This window comes from Bidens hawaiensis, unplaced genomic scaffold, assembly GCF_021521415.1.
Source record: "Bidens hawaiensis isolate Kalapana, Puna unplaced genomic scaffold, B.hawaiensis_p1.1 tig00025205_1, whole genome shotgun sequence".
NCBI classification, from domain to species: Eukaryota; Viridiplantae; Streptophyta; class Magnoliopsida; order Asterales; family Asteraceae; genus Bidens; species Bidens hawaiensis.
Genome location: NW_027494020.1, coordinates 220,093 through 234,664, shown reverse-complemented (window position 1 = coordinate 234,664; position 14,572 = coordinate 220,093). Strand labels below are relative to the sequence as shown.

General features: G+C 46.3%; 1 pseudogene; it reads left to right on the top strand.

The window, feature by feature from the left end:
• The first annotated feature begins 13,166 nt into the window (after positions 1 to 13,166).
• Positions 13,167 to 13,638, top strand: LOC143571163 (brassinosteroid-responsive RING protein 1 pseudogene; annotated as a pseudogene).
• The last annotated feature ends 934 nt before the right edge of the window (positions 13,639 to 14,572 follow it).

Below are 14,572 nucleotides of genomic sequence, written 5' to 3'. Positions count from 1 at the left end.
CACAACAGATCCAGATGACTTTTTGCAAGGTTTCTATAACACGGGAAACCTAGAGAGCTGGACGATGCCAACATGGTGTCATATGTTTGCTCGCTGCCTCACAGGCGCAGCGCGGGTATGGTTCGAGAGCTTGCCGACTGGGCAAATTGATGGGTTCGAGGAACTATTAGAAAAGTTCCAAGCCCACTTCGTACAGCAGCGCAGGCATACGCGCGATCCTGATGACATCATGCACTGCGTACGCAGGAATGATGAAACGATTGAAGATTACATCACTCGTTTCAATCAGGAGTCCCTGGCAATCGGGGGTATAACTGAGCAGCTCCTGCGCGTGGCATTTATACAAGGCGCGCGCAGTGATCAATTACGACGAGCTCTCGTAAGCAAAGATGGCATGCCCACCACGTGGGCCAAGTTAATGGAGGCATCGCGAGTTTTCGCGAGAAATGAGAAACAGATTGCCCAAGATAGGGCAAGAGAAAGAGCGCATCAGGCTGAATCACCGCGCAGCAAAGAGAAGAGGGCCAAACAGAACTCTGTATGGTCCAGGTTGCAGCCAACAAATTTTTCTTCCGCAGAAAAGCAGGCGCAACCAAGCTCACCCCAGCCCCAAAAAGAAGTTCGTAATCGCGGGGAGGGTGACAAGAGGGAGGGCGGCAGAGACCCAAGCAGACCTCTGCCAAGAATATGGACGCCCCTCACTAAAACACCTTCACAGGTGTTAAGTACTGAGAATGTCCAATTCAAGCCCCCCAAGCAACTACACTACAAGGGACCGCAAAACAGTGGCAAATATTGTGAATTTCACAGGTCCCCGGGCCACAACACCGACGCATGCCATCATTTAAAGGATGCGATCGAGAAGGATGTAAAGTCAGGCAGGCTGGCTCACTTGGTGAAAAACCAAAGAATAGAAGATGAGCAACCGGAAGGAGCCTCTGCCAGCAAGAAATACAAAAGAATCTGTGTGGCTGAGGGGGGACGACAAGGGCAGACGTCAAAAAAGAGAAGCGCGCAAATCCACGGAGATTGGCGCGAGCAGCAAGTCATCTTCCCAAGAATCAGGGGAGGCCCTTCAATAAGCAGTCCTCTCGTCATCACCACACACATTGCTCATTACGAAGTGTCAAAGGTCCTGGTGGACACTGGAAGCGAATCTGACATTATGTATGAGCAATGTTTCAGAAAGTTAGACCCGGCAGACCAAGCGCGGCTCGAAATTGTGAACGCACCAATCTGTGGTGTCTCAAATGAAATCATCCATCCCCTAGGCCAGATTCAGTTTGAACTAACTATGGGGGATGATGAGCACAAGCGAGCCGAAGTTGTCAACTTCTTGGTCTTGCCCACCACGTCATGCCACAATATGATCCTGGGTAGGGGAACGATTGCCCAATTTAATGCTGTACCGTCGCCAGCGCACGGCGCATTGGGGTTCCCTACACCAACAGGCGTAACATTTGTTTACCGCGATCATTTGTGCGCAGTGACAAGTACGCCGCGGGAAGGGAGAATGAAACTTCCAATGGCTGACAATGCGCCAGAGAAGTGGATTTTAAACCCAAAATTCCCAGAGCAAACGGTCACAATTGGCGCTACCATTTCAGACGAAACGAGATTGAGAATGAAAAAGTTGCTCACAAAATACACGTCGGTTTTCGCGTGGCAACACTCCGATATGACTGGGGTCCCGCGAGATTTGGCGCAACATTCTCTTAACACGTTCAAGTCGGTGGAGCCAATTGCTCAGAAAAAGAGAATCATGGGGGATGAAAAGGCGAAGGCCATGAATGAGCAAGTGGAGGACCTGTTGCGCGCAAACATCATCCGCCCGATTCGATACCAGACGTGGGTAGCCAATCCTGTGATGGTAAAGAAAAGCAACGGGTCATGGAGGATGTGTATTGACTTCAAGGACCTCAACAAAGCATGTCCGAAAGACTGTTACCCCCTCCCAAACATCGACGCAAAGGTGGACTCCGTGGCGCCATTCAAGCTCAAATGTTTCCTGGATGCCTACAAAGGCTATCACCAGATTCAAATGGCACCACAGGATGAAGACAAGACTGCCTTCAGAACCGACAAGGGTGTTTTTTGTTACACAAAAATGCCCTTTGGTTTAAAGAATGCGGGCGCAACCTGTCAGAGACTTATGGATTCGGTTTTCAGTGATCAAATCGGAAGAAATCTAGAAGTCTACGTTGATGATTTGGTGATCAAGAGCAGGGAGGAGAGACAAATGCTCAAAGACATCGAGGAAACTCTTCAGCGCCTAACGGAAGTTAACATGAAGCTCAACCCGTGCAAATGTACTTTCGGCGCGGAAGAGGGGAAATTTCTTGGTGTAATGGTCACTAAGGATGGTTTCAAGGTGAACCCTGAAAAGGTGGAAGCCATCCTTGACATGCCTTCACCATCCACCATGAAAGAGGTTCAGAAGCTGAATGGTAGATTGGTGTCAATCAACAGGTTCCTAGCGAACCACGCCAGCAAATCTACTCCATTCGTTAACACTTTGAGGAATTGCTTGAAAAAGAGCCAATTCAAGTGGACGCCTGAGGCTGAGCAAGCTTTCAGTGAGATAAAAGAATGTCTCATAAAGCTGCCCGCGCTCACAGCTCCACTTCCTGGCGAAACCCTTACATTGTACTTGTCAGCTGGAGACCGCGCCATCGGCGCAGTATTATTGGTGGATCGCAAGGGGATCCAAACGCCAATATACTATGTGAGTCGGGTGCTGACAGACCCTGAGACGCGCTATTCCATCATGGAAAAGTTAGTTTTGTCACTAACACACGCGTCGCGCAAGCTTCACAGATACTTCAATGGTCATCCGATTGAAGTTCTGACAGGTTACAACATCCAGCAAGTCTTGCGACGCCCCGCGCTCTCCGGAAGGCTGACAAAGTGGGCGCTGGAATTGGGTGAACACACGATCATTTATAAGCCCCGTCCAGCAATAAAGGGTCAAGTTTTGGCAGATTTCATCACGGAAATCCCAGAGGGAAAGATTGAAGAAGCTCAGCGCGAGGTAGACCCTCCGCGAGCAAATGATGAAGAAGATGTTTGGAGGCTATTCACTGATGGAGCCTCCAACAGCGAAGGGTCCGGCGCAGGCCTCAAACTGGTGGACCCTGATAATCATGAATATACTTATGCTATTAGGTTGGACTTCAAGAGTACCAACAATGAGGCTGAGTATGAAGCCCTGCTGGCTGGTCTGCGCATTGCGCGCAAGTTTGGAGTTAAAAGGCTAGAGGCACATGTTGATTCTTACTTGGTAGCTGCACAGGTCAATGGCCTTTATGATGCCAAGGAGAACACCATGCCTCTATATCTAGAGCAAGCAAAAAAGCTCGTTGAGCAGTTTGACTTCTTCAAAATCATACACATCTCGCGCAGCGAAAACAAGTCCGCTGACGCGTTGAGTAAGATGGCATCAACTAATTTTGATCACTTTGGCAAAGATGTCAGGGTGGAAGTGATGAGCAACCCGTCAGTGCAAACGCAATCGGTCCTTGTAATTCATACAACCCCTTCATCCTGGATAACTCCAATAATGGAATTCCTGAAGGAGGGGACGTTACCGGACGATCGCGCACAGGCGAGAAAGATAAGACACAAGGCGCAGAACTATGAACTACTTGATGGTACATTATATCGGCGCTCTTATCTTGGACCGCTCATGAAATGCCTGGATGCTGAAGAAGCAAGCTATGTGATTAGGGAGATTCACGAAGGAATCTGCGGCATACACGCTGGCCCGCGCATGGTGGTTGCCAAGGCAATGAGCTCGGGCTACTATTGGCCAGGCATGTACTTGGATGCGCTAAAAGAAATACAAAAATGCAAGGCATGTCAGAGCTACGCGCCAAACACCATGCGGCCAAAGAACAACTTGATTCCGGTGACCTCTGCATGGCCTTTCCACAAATGGGCCATTGATATTGTGGGGGCCCTGCCGCAAGCGCAAGGGCGAGTGAAATTTTTGGTAGTGGCGATAGACTATTTCACAAAATGGGTTGAGGCCAAGCCACTAGCAAAAATCACAGCTGAGGTGATGAAGCAATTTATCTGGAGCCACATCATTTGCCGTTTTGGCCTTCCTATGGAAATTGTGAGCGACAATGGCAAACAATTCACTGACAGGAAGATATCCAGCTGGCTCAAAGAATTGCACATCAACCAAATCTTCACTTCGGTCTACCACCCTCAGGGGAATGGCCAAGTGGAGCGCGCGAATCAAAGTTTGATAAATGGGCTGAAGAAAAGGTTGGAGGGAGAATCCCATTCTTGGGTCGAAGAATTACCTAATGTCCTGTGGGCGCACAGGACATTAAGCAAAACTAGCAATGGCGAATCCCCGTTCAGCCTAACCTATGGGACAGAGGCTATGATCCCAGCAGAAATTGGATGCCCATCCCATAGGGTACTCATGATGAGCAAGACTGATAACGAGCGCGAAAGAAGATTGGACCTTAACTTGCTTGAAGGGCGCAGAGAAGCGGCTATCATCAATGAAGCCAGATACAAGAAAAAGCTGGAAAAATATTATAATCAGCGCGTTAAAGAGTGCCACTTCAAGAAAAATGATTTTGTCCTTCGAAACAATGAAGCTAGCCGCTCAATACCCCCAGGAAAAATGTCCCCCAATTGGGAGGGACCTTATCAAATTTCAGAAGATTTGGGGAAAGGCGCGTACACTTTAAAAGATTTGAATGGAAAAAAGATACCGCGCGCGTGGAACGCGGCACAACTTAGAAAATGCTTCATGTAAAAGTTCAAATATGTAATCAAGGCTTTTAAGCCATCATGAATGATGATTCGCGCTATCTTTCAATATTTGTTCTATTACCTTTGCATACATGTTTCACACTTCCTTTATTAATTTGGAGCAATATGACAACACTATATTGACTTCAAAACGAAATAAAACGAAGTAAAACATACATGCGCGAGCCTTAGCTCAAACGCGTTAACGAGTCTTAACTCTAAAACGTCAGGGCCTTAGCCCAAACCTACGAGCCTTAGCTCAAACACGTTAATGAGTCTTAACTCTAAAAACGTCAGGGCCTTAGCCCAAAACAAAGAGCTTTAGCTCAAAACACTCACAAACATCCATCTTACATCCCGCGCAGCCTGATCATAAAAATCCTTAAACACAACTAAGGCAAAGTACATGCCATATCATAGTTGTTAAGGTCTCAGGTCGAGGTCGCGCGCGGAATCATAGTGGATATCTGAGTAACACATGCTGACATGTAATGGCTAAAACTCATACTTCCATATTAAAACCGCGCGACCTCGACGCGCAAAAAAGGAATTGAGAAAAGATATCGTGCATGTCAGCATAAACAAGATACTGCGAAACCACTTACAAAATAGGACTATGGTTAAGTGAATAATTTCCTTACAACCTTGTTCTTATTTTAACGTGCAAGCATATCTTATATCTATACAAGCAAACATGAAGACATGAATGGAAATGTGCAAGATGTGAAAAAGGGAAAAACAATTTCATTCCATAGCGTTGAAATTTACAAGTATGATGAGTTACAAATTACAAATAAAAATAAAAACATGAAGGGCTTCTCAAGTCTCCACGTTGACATTAGCCTCTTCATCATCCTCATCATCGCCCTCAGCATCTGGCGCAGCCTGCTCCTCTTCATCTCCAAACTGACCATAGTCAAGTTCTTCCTCTTCATTGGAGTCTTCTATCACGACGGTGTCAGGAGCAGATTCTTTCGCCGCGCCAGAGCCGCTGGCAGGGGCAACATCCCCCGCGCCACCATCATCGCCACCAGCCCTCTCGCATTCATCGAGCAACTTCTTTAGTGCGCCGAGGTCGGGCTGGTCAGCAAGCGCAGCAATCTGCAAATCAATAGAAAAGTATTGAGTACAAAACACTTGAAAAATTAATCAAGTAAAACTCATTAAGGTCAAGGTACCTGCATAAGGATGGGGATGGGAGTATTCATATACTTCTCCCCCACCGCGGCCATGTCCGCGCAGGCCGCGTCGCTCTTGTAAGGGTACTCGGATGGGTTCTTCTTCAACATGCCATATTCATACCCATCCGTAAACCCTTCAGCTCGACCCACCAAGCGCGCGGCAGCATTGCAGTCCATCACAAGGGCCTGAAACTCGGCAGAATATTTCATCGCCAAAGCGCAACGAGTCATGCCCTGTGACACCAGCCATTGGCGATCCTGCGCAAGGCCAGCAACAGACGTCTCGAGGGCAGGAACCTGGGAGTTTAATAACTCAACAGTTTCCTTGGACTTTTTTAGCTCCTCCTTATCAGACGCTGCTGCCGCCAAAATTTTTTCTTTCTCCGCCTGCGCAGCACCAAGTGCTTCCTGGCTGGACGCTGCCGTCGCCAAGGCCTCATCTCTATCGGCCTGCGCGGCCGCCAACTCCCTCTTCAGGCGCGCAACCTCGCTCTCCAGTGATGATTTCTCAGTGATACTCTGGACGATAGCTTGGTCACGCGCCTCAGCCTGCTGTTCCAAGACACGCACTCTACGCGCGTACTTGGCAACTTCGGCCTCCGCCACCTGCTGCTTCTCCCGCGCAGCTTGGAGCTCATGCCCGCGCTTAATATAGGCGGTGTTGGCACTTGCTCTATTTTCGCTGAGCTCCGCCTGGAGTTTCTCAGCTCGTGCGCGAGCATCAGAAAGGTTCCAGGCAGCCACCTTAGCCTCTTGCTGGGCTGCCACAAGAGCATCGCGTACTTTAATATAATCGCGATGAAGCTCTTGGGAGGCAGCAAAGAAAGCTGACCCAGCGAAAATGTGATCGTTGAGCAAGTCAGCGCGGGTGCGCTCCTCCTGATACCTCCTTTCAGTAGGAGGCACGGCATGAGCCCAGAAGTCCTCGCATACGCCCATGGATTGGAAGGAACTGTCTTCATTAATATTCCATCTCGGGCGATAAACGTGGTCACCTTCCTACAAAACACAAGAAATGTTCTAAGTCATAAACATATTTATATGGAGGTACGCGCAGCGGAGCAACAAATTAAAACATACCTGCGGGGATGAAGCAGAAAAGTCAGCGCCAGCCCCACCAGAAGTATGCGCTGCGAAGACTTGTGGCATCGCAGGGCTGGCGCGGTCTCCCAAGGAGTCCTCAGCTTGAGCCCCCTCATCCTCCTCATCTTCTTGAATAGGCCTCTTCTCCTGCGACCTGGGGGGCTCCAAACCAGCCTCGCGGAGAGGGCTGCGCGTAGGAGGAGGCGAGGGAGGTCTCGACGCCGCCAGTTCGGCGTGCAATACGGCTTCCTGCTCCTTTGTAACCCCAATAAGGGGAGAATCAGCACTAGCAGGAGCAGGACCAGAACCAGCGGCGCCGTCAACGGCGCCAGGAGTGTCACCGGCAACTTGTACGCCAGCTACAACTCCTATGAGCAAATCAACAAGGAAAATTGGTTTATCACTAAATCCAAATGAAAAAATTCAGAAGACAAATGTGCAAAACATACCTTGGCGCAATTCAGTTCGCGCGGCGAACATCGCCATAAAGTTCATTCTACCCTTCTCAGAGGGTAGAACGGGGGACTTCGAAGCAGACCCCGGCGCAGCCTCAGCACCTTGTGGCGCCTGCGGCTGATCTGCAACCGTCGCCGGTCCTGCAAACATTCAAAGGAGCAAAGGTTTAATAATAATTCAATCAGATGAGGATAAGCAAAGCATACCTGTCGCAGGCGCGGCACTGCTTCTCTCTTCAGCCGCGCGAACGGAGGAGGTGACGCCACCATACCTCAAGTGGACAGGAGGTCTGCCCACTTTCACAGGCAGGGAAGCTAAAGAACCCATGGTGGTAAACACCTGGGTTTCCTTAGGTCCCTTCGTTTGAGCATGGGGATGAGCGACAGGGGTGTCATCTTTCTTTTGTCTCTTACTGCCCCCTGCGCCTGATTTCCCCTTAGCTTTGCGCTTTAGTAGGGGCGCCTCCTCTTCCTCCTCCTCCTCCTCCTCCTCCGCGAGCTCCAGCTCGTAGTTCTCCAGCGCATCTACAATACAAGTAACACAAGTGTTAGCAAAGTTTGGTATTCTCAAGGAATAAACATAAGTGTGAAGGCTTACCAGGCGCGTCGCCATCAAAGTCAAATTCCAGATCCACTGGGATGAACATGTCATCGAAGCGGTCTGGGAAACCAACCTCCCCAGCGCCAAGCGCGACGGAGCCACCCTCCACTTGATCGTCATAAGCGGCAAGGATATAATCCTTAGTGACTGCGCAAAAACAAGTCAAGTGATATGTTCGCGCAGAAAACAAATAAAGCAATGAAATAAACTTACACAACCCGTCGACTTGGATAACGGGCTCAAGCGCGCGGTCGGCCCACAGTCTACTCATGCCGACACCCACCGGCGCCTCCTCGCGAATTTTCTTCGCGGGGGATGGTTCGGCGGTCAGTTTTTTAACCCAGGCGCCAGTTGGGTTCTTGAGGACACCCTCATCCGCAGGCGCAGAAGAGATAGAGCGCATGGTCATACGGATGGGGATCACACCAGCCCTTATGTAAAAGAACCTCTCAGACCAGTCATGAAGGCTCTTGAATGAAACAGTGGAGCACTTCACCTTCTGACTGCGAGGAATAAAAGAGAACCAATTGTCTTGGATCTTGGGCTTGTAAAAATATTGAAAGCGCCGAGGAGTGGGCTCCTCGCGCTGGGATTTGCACATGAACTCAAAGTGAGTCACGCGCACGAGTCCAAACGGATGGACTTGGGATATATGAATCCCATAGAACTTCAGCAGTGCACCCACAAACCTTGTTATCGGGAGACGAAGGTTGCAGTGGGTGAAAAAGTGGCTATATAGGGATATATAGCCGGCAGGCGGGTCCGCCGCCGTTTGCCCGGCCCCAGGCAACATGCAGCCAAACAGGGGGAGAAAGCCCTGAGAGGCGATGAGGCTGTCGAGATCGGCCCGCTTCAATTTGCAGGGGATTTCATTCCACCTTTTGGTGGCCTTGGTCCTCCCTACTTCCTCCGATGTGGTCTCAACAACCCTCTTCCCCTTCCCCTTTTGCTTCAATGTCGACATCACCACAGATTTCACACGGCGTCTTCGAGAGGCAATAGAGGTGATTGAGGGGCTAGACGAGTCTGAACTATCAGACATACAACTGCAGCAGCAAATAATAGAAGTTTTGAAACGATGAAAACACTCAATTCAGAATATGAAAGAAACTCGAAAATTAGCAACAATGAAGATGAAGATAAAAAATTTCCTAAGGGCCTGCTTTTATAGGCCCAGGGGAGAGAAAAGTGGTAACTGATGGGATTTCACGCGCCCCCACTCGCAGGTGTAAACCAACGAGGGCGCGGCACGTGTCCCTAACACTGTTGAGGGGACATAAAAACGTAACGGACCTGCCACGGAGCAGAGACGCGCCCCCACTCGCAGGTGCAAACCAATGAGAGCGCGACACGTGTTCCAGACAGCTGTGTGAGGGGACATGAAAGGCAACTGTAGCACCTCGAGCACACGAAACGTCTGACACGTTTACGGCGCACGTCACCACCAACCAACCACGTGCTTGGACCCTTCGTTTCAACCAAATGGATAGAACTTCGCGCAACGAGGGAAACAACCAAGAAAAAGACAAAACCCCTTTTAAAAGACCAAATCAGTAAGTCTAATATCTATCTTACCGCGCTCGCGCGAGATAAGACACACATTAGACTGGGGGGGCTTGAAGAGGTATGTACCCGCCTCAACACCGAGCAAGGCGGGTCAACCCACAAGATAAAGACATTATGAAGGCACAAAGCCAAAACCTATGCGCATGGCGCATACAAAACATGCTCAGGCATCATATGCCCAGGCACACATATGCTCGCGCATCACATATGAGCGCGGCGCATTAGCGCGTGGCGCATATCACATGCTCATGCATATCACATCTGCCCAGGCACACATATGCTCGCGCATCACATATGCGCGCAGCGCATCAGCGCGCGGCGCATATCACATGCTCGTGCATATCACATCTGCGCATGGAATATCTGCGCGTGAGAATAAAGAGAAGACCTCGCGTATCCTCAGGATGGGCGCATATCACATATGCACATAATCGACCTCGTCCTTATCCAAATCAGGATTAGGGCAACCTTGATTGTGCACGTCAGACAACCTTCCAGAAGGCATCTTTTTAAGGAATAAGAATATGCTGATGTTGACAGCTGCCAAATGAAAGGTCGACAACTCAGCTAGACACATGTGCTACCACGTGATTACAACCAACGAGAAAGCGCCAGGTGTCCCAGAGGACACGTGGCGCAGTGCGATTGGAGGAGGCCAACGAGGTTGAGCCTAATCAGTGGAAACCCTAGCACTATAAATACAGCATCAACTCCACTTTGATGAGGACATTCATACTCAATCATTGACAGTTACAGGCAGTGATATCACATTCAATCATATTGAATTACATTCACTCACAGTCAGTTACATACAATCACACAGTCTCACAACCAGAGGGTATTGAGCAATTAAGCAATACTCTTGAGATTCTCTTACACACATTATCATCTTCTCCACAATATACTGATTCTCACGCCGGAGGGTTACCCCAAAGAGGACCCCTCTGTCCCTTTCTGAGGGGTAAGTAACGGCGCTGTTCATTTTGTAGGTGAAAGAACACTGATCCAGAAGAACCATCGGTGAAATAGTATAATCACACCCGAGGAAAGTAGATCTGCTACCAGTGAGTAGATCCACGTTTCTTCAGATAATATATTGATATCATAGGAAGCTTCTACTTATGGGTCTGGACACAAAATATGAACTCTGTGTGTGTGTGTGTGTGTGTGTGTTGGGGGGGGGGGTAATAGGCATTATTTGTTAGCGAGAAGAGCTACATGTTACAATCCTATTTTTTTTTACGGCCAATTTGGTTAACTGACAGGCCACTGATCCAACCGATAATCTTCATCTACCCTCAGCAGGAAACCCACCTATAGGCGAGAAAAACCCCTAACCCAACTTAAACCTTCTATTTTTTTTCCCAAGTAGGACTTGAACCTAATACCTCCTCCACATTAAATTGAAACCAATAATAATAATAATTATTATTGATTTATTATTATTATTATTATTATTATTATTATTATTATTATTTTAAAGACTACATTTCAAAATGTGACTATGTTTTGAGTGAACAAGAGTAGGCCCAATGGAGTATTGGACTGTACACAGCCAATCCAAAGAAGTGTGCAATACTACTGCAATGTAATTAAAAATGTAGGGGGATATTCCCAACCAATTTACAAGGAACTCATTAGCTATGTGTAGCTATAACGCCTTTGACTGTCAGCGTTGTGATATTTGACCCAAATACGTCCAAGTGGGAGACTGTTGGATTTAATGGACGTTTCGGGTCAAGTCAACGTGACCGACCCGAACGTGACCTGGATAGAGTTACACCAGGGGTAACGAGATAAAAGCCTACTTAAAGGTTAATTAGGCCCGACACATAAAAGAATTATATGGACTGGACTTGTTTGATTGGGCTCAAGCCCAAGATGGTTAATTGTTAAACCCTAAGTTAATTACCTATAAATACATACTATTTATCTATTTATGGCAACCAACTTAAAAACAAGATAAACCCTAGCTGCCATAAGAATCCGGCGCCGAATTCCGGCGAACCGGTTTTCCGGCGAAGTTATTCCGGCCGCCACACATCATATCCAGCCACCACTATTGCTCTCCTGTCACCCAAGATCCACCGCAGCTCCATATTAGCTCCGGTGTAACCAAAATCTGAAACCTCGGTTCTCCGGCGACCTGCATCTTCTTCTCCGGTGAGCCCCGTTTTTCCGGCGAAGAAGATTTGGGAGCCTCTGCTGCTGTTCACTGTTGTGTAGCTGTCCTAGTATTGTCCTGACTCAGTTTAGCTGCTGTCAGCCACGAGACTTGCCGCCGCCGTGTGTCTACCGTCGCCGGATTAAACCCGCCGCCGCCGTGAACCACTGTAGCGCCGAATCTGTTGTCGGATCTTGGATTGTGTCATTCTAGCATCTCTCGTCAACCCTCGGTGTCTTCCCGGTTCTTGTTAACCAAGGTATATCGAAAACACCCTATGGTTGATTATTATTATTCATGTTTATTCGTACTCGTATCGTTTGTAATCGGATCCGTGTCCGGGTTTCGGTTTTTGGTTCGTTATAATTAGTTTAATATCCGCTGCGTTTTATTGTTTCGTTTATAAACTTGATTATTAATATGGATTAATAATTATCGAAACGACATAAATAACTAAAACGGGAATAAAAGATTTGTCCGTTTTCGTTCCGAACCACCGTTGAAACCCAACAACAAAAACATTTCTTCTGACCATTGAACTATCATCACCACCCACAACTATTGTTCATGTCAACCTCTTGAGTCCTCGTTATCATTGACGCCCCATAAAACATAATAGGCAGTACTCCATCTCTATGAGTTAAGTTTGTATGTGTAGTCAACACACATTGACTTAACGGATTTTTAATGTTAGTTATTGATGAATGCCAAACATAATACTGATTGTTAAAAAATTAAAATCAATGCTTGAACAAAGTTGATCAACACAAACAAAAAGACAATTACCATAAGAGACGACTATGTAAGGAAAAAATGGTTTTAACATATGAAAGGCCAAAGGATGCACATAGAAAAATGAAGACCATAAGATAACATAGAAAAATGGATGAAATTTTAGAAAAGAAATCATTGAACAAACTACCAAGAATCGGTAATTGACATAGTACTATAGATGGAGTGACGGAGGAAGTTGAATGGTAACAATAACAAACGTATATGACGTTGATAAAAAACATGTCACGCAAAGACAAAGTAATCTGTCAAGGGTATTTTTTATTTATTTCAGTATTTTTTATTTATTTCAGGTATAAGAGTATACTTGTCATTTTAATATAACTAATAATTCAAAACATATTAAAACAAAAGGTGTACAAAAATATAGACCAATAGTACTTTTAAAAAAACAAAATATTATAACTGACACATCATCCATACTTTCACACCATTCTTTCCCTTTCTCAAATTTCATCATGATCGCCAACCAACCACCGTCACCTTTCTCACCAAATCCACAAATGCTAGCTTAATCAATTCCTCCCAAACAATAATATTATTCATCAATCATGGGTTTTCCGGTAATTGCTTACCCAGACATCTTCCTCCCAAAACTCATCATAACCATTCTATCTTCCATCCTCAATCTCATTTCCACCATTCTCAAGCCACCCATTTCACCAATATCCCAGAACAACCCATTAACATTACACCCATCTCCGTCGTTCTCCGCCGTCCTTGTTAAACAACTCCTCCCCGTCGTCAAATTTTCTGATATTGTGAACCCGCCGGAGAGCTGTGTGGTGTGTTTGTGTGAGTTTGATGCCGGTGATGAGATTCGTGGGTTGGGAAACTGTAAGCATGTTTTTCACCGGGGGTGTATTGACCGCTGGATGGATTATAACAGGAAAAGTTGTCCGGTTTGCCGGAAGGTGTTTTTGCAGGAGGATTTGCAGGATTCGTTTAATGAACGCTTGTGGGCGGCTTCTGGGATTGCGGATTATTATGGGCATGGCGATTCGTCAATGTAAATTATTATGTTTGTAACCCGTTATGAGGTTTTCAAATGGTTTTTTTTTATTTTATTTTTGTTACTTACCATTTGAAAAGACGAGGCATTATTATCTAATGTAATGTTGTATATACCAAGTAGTCGGTCTACATAACGACCTTTAACTGGCTCGGTTAAGATAGATTGTATTTTACGAATAGTGTGAAGCGGTACCAATTTATGAATAATAATCTTTTATGTATTATATTAATATCTCACATATTTTGATAACCAACTTTATATTGAGATATACGATAACCGATAAAGCACTTCTGCATCGTGCATTGATAGTTTAGAGAGAACGAAATAGGCGATTATGTTATTCCATTCTTATTGTATCTAAAATCAAATATGCAGGTGTATTATATGGTTTTCACTTACATATCTCAATTTATAAGTTTTTAAAATGACTGTGCCTTTATTATTAGATATGAATGTGATTAAGACCGCGTATAAAGATATGACTGTACATATATGAACGTCTTCGTTAACGATATAAGGTGATGGTGTCTAGGCATGTTCAAAACGGTTTGGGAATAGGAACCGGAACCGGTTCCTATATTCAAAACCCCCTTTTAAACCGGTTCCAGGCTCGAACCGGTTAGGGAACCGAACCGGTTCTCCCACCCTCGGACCCCTAACCTATCTAACCGGTTCTTACCGGTTCCTGTACCGTAACTGGTTCCAACCGGTTACAGTGTAAAAAATGTTTTTTTCTTTTTCGTTTTTCGTTTGCGATTTGGATTCTAAACTACGATTCGTATCTGTATAACATGAAAATTTGGTATGTAAATATTCCGCCTTCACTATCCATTTGCGTTTGTTGCGAATCGACGTTCTTTTTCAATGCCTTGCAATACGGTTTTTCGATGTGTTTCTTTAAATTTGAATTCGAAAGTGGGTTTAAATAAATCCCACAAAACT